Consider the following 7,932-nt stretch of genomic DNA (forward strand, 5'->3'; position numbering starts at 1 on the left):
GCAGTGACAGTAACAGGGACTTGAAGTTCGGTGTAACTTCTTACTCTATTATAATTTTTATCCCACGATTTTGTAACCCATTTTTCACCCCTGTGTCAATTATCTAATGTGATCCTGGGCTCTACACACCCTCCGCCAACCTAGTCCCCATATATGGGGGACATGGGGAGGGCAACGGACTTGAACTCATGCTTCCTTCATGCCTGAGTGCCGTTCATGACGACCTTTTCTGCATGTCTCTCCCCTTCTCTCTCTCTCTCTCTCTCTCTCTCTCTCTCTCTCTCTCTCTCTCTCTCTCTTCCCTGTCAGTCTTCACTGTATGACGACCTTTGCTGCATGTCTCCAAGTTGCTCCTTTACACCTGACAGGGGGGAGTTTCCCTGGTTGGACGTAGCGCGTGGAAGGAACACGTTATTCCACCCAGTTCCTTTCCCCTCCATCAGGCGCCCCGGCTGGCCAGGGGGAGGCTCGGTGTAACTTTTTAAATGTCTGTCTGACAGTCTCAAGTCAATATCGTGCAGCGCCGGCATCGACTCCGACGTCACATGACGTGTGTCAGCTGTCAGTGGAAAGTTAAGCGTTGCAACACATGTGGGCACTTTCACAACATGACAAAGAGGAAGAGGAACTATTTTTTTTGTTTGTTTGATTGTTTGTTTGGCTTCTTATTTTCCACACAGGAGGTGACAGCAGCACTGCTGCCAGTAAAGAGAATAATAATAACAATGTTTATGATTAAGATGTGAGAGGAGGAGGAGGCACAGAGAAACAAGAGGACGATGGGAGGTTTGGAATGCAATGTTAGGAGACTGCAGCTCACAGCTGTTTAGTGTTAGGAGACTGCAGCTCACAGCTGTTTAGTGTTAGGAGACTGCAGCTCACAGCTGTTTAGTGTTAGGAGACTGCAGCTCACAGCTGTTTAGTGTTAGGAGACTGCAGCTCACAGCTGTTTAGTGTTAGGAGACTGCAGCTCACAGCTGTTTAGTGTTAGGAGACTGCAGCTCACAGCTGTTTAGTGTTAGGAGACTGCAGCTCACAGCTGTTTAGTGTTAGGAGACTGCAGCTCACAGCTGTTTAGTGTTAGGAGACTGCAGCTCACAGCTGTTTAGTGTTTAGCATCAATGTTAGGAGACTGCAGCTCACAGCTGTTTAGTGTTTAGCATCAATGTTAGGAGACTGCAGCTCACAGCTGTTTAGTGTTTAGCATCAATGTTAGGAGACTGCAGCTCACAGCTGTTTAGTGTTTAGCATCAATGTTAGGAGACTGCAGCTCACAGCTGTTTAGTGTTTAGCATCAATGTTAGGAGACTGCAGCTCACAGCTGTTTAGTGTTTAGCATCAATGTTAGGAGACTGCAGCTCACAGCTGTTTAGTGTTTAGCATCAATGTTAGGAGACTGCAGCTCACAGCTGTTTAGTGTTTAGCATCAATGTTAGGAGACTGCAGCTCACAGCTGTTTAGTGTTTAGCATCAATGTTAGGAGACTGCAGCTCACAGCTGTTTAGTGTTTAGCATCAATGTTAGGAGACTGCAGCTCACAGCTGTTTAGTGTTTAGCATCAATGTTAGGAGACTGCAGCTCACAGCTGTTTAGTGTTAGGAGACTGCAGCTCACAGCTGTTTAGAGTTTAGCATCAATGATAGGAGACTGCAGCTCACAGCTGTTTAGTGTTTAGCATCAATGTTAGGAGACTGCAGCTCACAGCTGTTTAGTGTTTAGCATCAATGTTAGGAGACTGCAGCTCACAGCTGTTTAGTGTTTAGCATCAATGTTAGGAGACTGCAGCTCACAGCTGTTTAGTGTTAGGAGACTGCAGCTCACAGCTGTTTAGTGTTAGGAGACTGCAGCTCACAGCTGTTTAGAGTTTAGCATCAATGTTAGGAGACTGCAGCTCACAGCTGTTTAGTGTTTAGCATCAATGTTAGGAGACTGCAGCTCACAGCTGTTTAGTGTTTAGCATCAAGTGAACTGTGATTATATGGATGCATTTATGCCAGTAGGTTATGTTATATCCTCACAACGACAGTCTGAATATCCATTAGTAAAACAAATAACAAAACTAAATAAAACTATAGAGAACACGCATCATTTACAAAGACGTTTAGTTTCTGGCTCCGTCACTTCAGTGGGGTGAGGATTGGTAATGGTGATGAAATCAACGTGTTCAGAGTTCAGAGGTGTTGCTGGGTACGGGTAGTGACGTGGCAGGGAGCTGGAAATGACATGAAAGGAGGTATTAGATGGTTGGCGCAGTAGGGAATGTCACCCATCCACAAGGATAACTAGAAATGCATTCTGTCGAGGTGCCAACTTGCGCCTTGCACACAGTATAGGCCATACAAGGCCTACTTGTATGGCCTACTTGTATGGCCTACTTGTGTGGCCTACTTGTGTGGCCTACTTGTGTGGCCTACTTGTATGGCCTACTTGTGTGGCCTACTTGTATGGCCTACTTGTATGGCCTACTTGTATGGCCTACTTGTATGGCCTACTTGTGTGGCCTACTTGTATGGCCTACTTGTATGGCCTACTTGTATGGCCTACTTGTATGGCCTACGCTCTGCTCTGCAAGTACAAATCTTTATCATAGCACTTGACATTGTGGTATGCCTCATTTGATCTTATATAGTTTCCTTTAAAATCTATAGTTAACAAGGGGCAGACGCACATGTGGATGTGTGAAATATGTAGTGTACATGTAGGCCTACTTATTTCACAATATTACCTTGGGTGTGTGTGTGTGGTATCATGCGTGTCCTGTGTAGTTGGGGTTGGTCTCCTGAGGCCCCGCTGCCATCTTCATCTTCCTCTCCCGCTGAGTGACTGTGAAGGGGTGACACGAGAGAAGGAGAAAAGGTATTCATTGATGCAACACATCAATGTACGGCACGGCTGCATTTACAGTAGTTCAGATGTGTCCCAAGGTCTGGTATGTGTGCCTTAGTTGACACACTAGCAATCTATCCCATTTTGACCCGAGGACCATTCTACAAATGTCTTCTAAATCCTAACAGTTTTCTGAAAAACCCTATGTTTCTGTCAGTGGTGCTCAACCCTATATGTTTCTATGTCAGTGGTGCTCAACCCTATATGTTTCTATGTCAGTGGTGCTCAACCCTATATGTTTCTGTGTCAGTGGTGCTCAACCCTATATGTTTCTATGTCAGTGGTGCTCAACCCTATATGTTTCTATGTCAGTGGTGCTCAACCCTATATGTTTCTGTGTCAGTGGTGCTCAACCCTATATGTTTCTATGTCAGTGGTGCTCAACCCTATATGTTTCTATGTCAGTGGTGCTCAACCCTATATGTTTCTATGTCAGTGGTGCTCAACCCTATATGTTTCTATGTCAGTGGTGCTCAACCCTATATGTTTCTGTCAGTGGTGCTCAACCCTATATGTTTCTATGTCAGTGGTGCTCAACCCTATATGTTTCTATGTCGGTGGTGCTCAACCCTATATGTTTCTGTCAGTGGTGCTCAACCCTATATGTTTCTATGTCAGTGGTGCTCAACCTTTTCCATGTCAAGGACCGCCGGAATTATCTGTATTTGGCGGCGGACCCCCTTGTTCCAGGGACCCCCTACTCCCCCCCCCCCCCTCCCAGAAGCAAAGATTTGAGTTTAAAACGTTCGCTCTGAAAGAATATATAGGCTATTCAAAGATTTGAGTTTAAAACATTCGCTCTGAAAGAATATATATATTAAAAGATTTGCACCACATTTTCACGATTTTCTCAAAAATAGCAGATCTACAAGCTCGTAGCGCAGCACCGAGTGCCGCGCTACGAGCTTGCAGATCTGCTATTTCCGTGTCTGTATCTCCTCTCACTGTCTGTGTCAGAGTCTCTGTCAGTGTCTGTATCTCCTCTTACCGTCGGTATCAGAGTCTCTGTCAGTGTCTGTGTCCGGCCTCCTCTTCCTCTTGGACCCCTGGCCACTGCTCTCTGTCCCCGGGCTCTCCCCTCGGTCCACCTCCTCCGAGCTGCTTCCTGGGTCAGCCGTCGATGGTGACTGCCAATGGGAGGCATGCTTATTAATTACAGTCGATGGGGACTGCCAATGGGAGGCATGCTTATTAATTACAGTGGATGGTGACTGCCAATGGGAGGCATGCTTATTAATTACAGTCGGTGGTGACTGCCAATGGGAGGCATGCTTATTAATTACAGTGGATGGTGACTGCCAATGGGAGGCATGCTTATTAATTGCAGTCGATGGTGACTGCCAATGGGAGGCATGCTTATTAATTGCAGTCGATGGTGACTGCCAATGGGAGGCATGCTTATTAATTGCAGTCGATGGTGACTGCCAATGGGAGGCATGCTTATTAATTGCAGTCGATGGTGACTGCCAATGGGAGGCATGCTTATTAATTGCAGTCGATGGTGACTGCCAATGGGAGGCATGCTTATTAATTACAGTCCATGGTGACTGCCAATGGGAGGCATGATTATTAATTACAGTCGATGGTGACTTATTGCTTACATGCTTATTAATTAGCTAAAACAAACAAAATAACACAAACTAGAATTGGAAAACATTCTAGTGAAGTAACATTCTAACTGAAATAAAAAACAGTAAGTCAAACTCTTTTGTGAATTTACTAAAATATCTAAAACCAACTGAAATATGTTCCGGTGCTTTCCTTCTTGGCCAGCCAACGTCCACTAAAACACACACTCAATCTAACAGGATGATATACACACACACACACACACACACACACACACACACACACACACACACACACACACACACACACAGACAGACAGACAGACAGACAGACAGACAGACAGACAGACAGACAGACAGACAGACAGACAGACACAGACACAGACACACACACACACACACACACACACACACACACACACACACACACACACACACACACACACACACACACACACACACACACACACACACAGGATGATACACACACGGACGCAGTACCTTGCCGTTTGAGGAAGACGATTCCTGCTTGAGCAGTGCAGCATTCAGAGACTCCAGCAGCACCACTGTTAGACAGACAGACAGACAGACAGACAGACAGACAGACAGACAGACAGACAGACAGACAGACAGACAGACAGACAGACAGACAGACAGACAGACAGACAGACAGACAGACAGACAGACAGACACATATAGAACAGTCACTGAACTGGGCCTGTTTTGATTGATTGATTGATTGAAATATTTATTAACAGTTTGCAGAATTACAGTACATTTCAAGCAAAAACTCAATACAAAAGACTGTTAACTGTGAGTGGACGACCCAATTAAGCATTACACTTGTTTACAATAGGGTCCACCATGTTCAATTCATCAAATGTAGAGACGTACAAATAGACACTTCTATATAGTCAAAGAACAGAACAGGAATTCATCATAGAGGTAAAAAGGGAAAAGAGACATATACAGTGAGGGGGAAAAAAAGGGGGGGGGGGGATTCAGATTTTTACGGGGGCCAGTTTCGAATTGCAGCCGTCCGTAGGTGCCTTTTGAGAACGGTTTTGAAGGAGTCAAGGGATTTGCATGTCTTAATGACTGTTGGTAGGGCGTTCCACATTTTGGTGGCATAGGAGCGAAAATAATTTAGTCCCTTGTTTGTGCCGAATCTGGGTTGTACATGGTTCGTTGCACTCCCTCTGGTGTTGTGGGTGTGGACTTCGTTAACATTAAGGAAGTATCTAGACAGGTACATGGGTATCTTGGTGGAGTATCGAATCTTGTGGACCAGACCCATTGCAAGATGCTGTACTCTGTCGCAGACCCTAAGCCATTCCTAGCTTAGGGTCTAAGCTAGGTAGGTAATTTCATCTTTACGTGTGATAACATTGTCACCCACTCTAACCAAGAAGCCATTTGCCTTGCTGAGATTACTATTAGATCCAAAGAGAATGGATTCAGTTTTTCCCAGGTGTAAAGATAGTTTGTTATCAGCGAGCCAGGTGCAGATTCTACCGAGTTCAGAGCTGAGGGCATTTTCAACCTGCAGTTTGTTCCTGTCCGAGACCAGCAGTGCCGAGTCATCTGTGAACAGGAACAAGTTGCAGTCACAAGCTGAAGTCATGTCGTTTACATATATTAGGAACAGTAGAGCCCCTAGTATGCTTCCTTGTGGAACGCCACAGCTCACTGGGAGGGGGGGGGGACAGTGTTCCGTTCACTTCCACCATCTGTTCTCTCCCCTCCAGGTAGGATTGCATCCAGCTCACTGATGTGCTATCGAAACCAATTGCTTTTAGCTTGTTAACCAGTATGGAATGGTTCACAGTGTCAAAAGCCTTTTGGAGGTCCAGCATGACCATGCCGCAGTATTTGCCAGCATCCACCTCTTGTTTGATGTGGTCGCTCAAATAGAGAAGGCATGTGTCAGTGGAGTGGGATGTTCTGAAGCCAGATTGGAACTCGTACATTAATATATTAGTGGCAAGATACTTTTCAACCTGTTCATAGACTATTTTTTCCATCACTTTCGAGATGGAGCTTAGAATAGAAATAGGGCGGTAGTTGCCGGGGTCTAATTTACTCCCTTTCTTGTGCAGGGGGGTTACTTTGGCCAGTTTGAAATCTTGGGGGACCTGTCCCTGTTTGATGGAGAGGTTTACTATGTGGGTGATGATTGGAGCTATAGAGATGGCTGAGTCTCTGAGAAATTTGGAGGGAATATTGTCATGGCCAGTGGCCTTGTGGGGTTGGAGGGCACTCACCACTATTTTATTCAAAATTGAAAGTATAGAAACATCGTCAGTCATTTCTTTGTATATTTAAGTCATTATGTCTTCTCCACCCTGTGCAATGTTAGTTTGAAGTACTTATTTGTAGTATAACATATCGTGGGTCGTCGTGTCAGCCCTAGATTTCTGTATCTGTCTCTCTGTGTCCCTTTATTCCTATATATGGAGTTCTGAGTTTCATGCCCAAATATGGAGTGTTGTGATGTCAGAACAGGCCAGCTCCATACAGTATATGGAGCCTGGGCAGGGGCCCTCCTGTCCAGAGCCTGGGCAGGGGCCCTCCTGTCCAGAGCCTGGGAAGGGGCCCTCCTGTCCAGAGCCCGGGCAGGGGCCCTCCTGTCCAGAGCCCGGGCAGGGGCCCTCCTGTCCAGAGCCTGGGAAGGGGCCCTCCTGTCCAGAGCCCGGGCAGAGGCCCTCCTGTCCAGAGCCCGGGCAGGGGCCCTCCTGTCCAGAGCCCGGGCAGGGGCCCTCCTGTCCAGAGCCTGGGAAGGGGCCCTCCTGTCCAGAGCCCGGGCAGAGGCCCTCCTGTCCAGAGCCCGGGCAGGGGCCCTCCTGTCCAGAGCCCGGGCAGGGGCCCTCCTGTCCAGAGCCCGGGCAGGGGCCCTCCTGTCCAGAGCCTGGGCAGGGGCCCTCCTGTCCAGAGCCCGGGCAGGGGCCCTCCTGTCCAGAGCCCGGGCAGGGGCCCTCCTGTCCAGAGCCCGGGCAGGGGCCCTCCTGTCCAGAGCCCGGGCAGGGGCCCTCCTGTCCAGAGCCCGGGCAGAGGCCATACACATAATGCACATTAACATCCTGACACCTACCAGGCCGCAGTGAGATGGTGAGGACAGGGACCTTCTTTCCATTGGTCTGGTCAGCGTCTCCGTTCGTCTCCTCCCTGATGACCTGCGTGTCTTCATCTGTCTGAGGTGATCACATTCAGACCATGTCATCAGCATCATTGAATAAGGATGATAGGTTTACCGCAACACGCTGGACTGCATTGTGTCTGTGTGTATAAATAACTGTATACATTCATATGAATTTGTGTGCTAGCTCAAATTACAAACAATTCTTTAGGGCCGTCCTCAAGAAAAGGAATGGACCATATGCAGACCATATGCAGACCACATTTCAGACCATATGCAGACCATATGCAGACCATATGCAGACCGTATGCAGACCGTATGCAGACCGTATGCAGACCATCT

General features: G+C 47.2%; 1 long non-coding RNA gene across 1 annotated transcript; it reads right to left on the reverse strand.

The window, feature by feature from the left end:
• Positions 1-3,911: 3,911 nt before the first annotated feature.
• Positions 3,912-7,637, reverse strand: LOC306918657. The gene is made up of 3 exons (XR_013789361.1): positions 7,546-7,637; positions 4,956-5,020; positions 3,912-4,013 (listed from the first exon to the last, which is right to left on the reverse strand). It is a non-coding gene; the product is annotated as an uncharacterized lncRNA (long non-coding RNA).
• Between the last annotated feature and the right edge of the window lie 295 nt (positions 7,638-7,932).

The sequence above is a fragment of the Electrona antarctica genome (assembly GCF_951216825.1).
Source record: "Electrona antarctica genome assembly, contig: SUPER_2_unloc_1, whole genome shotgun sequence".
In the NCBI taxonomy this organism is placed as follows: domain Eukaryota; kingdom Metazoa; phylum Chordata; class Actinopteri; order Myctophiformes; family Myctophidae; genus Electrona; species Electrona antarctica.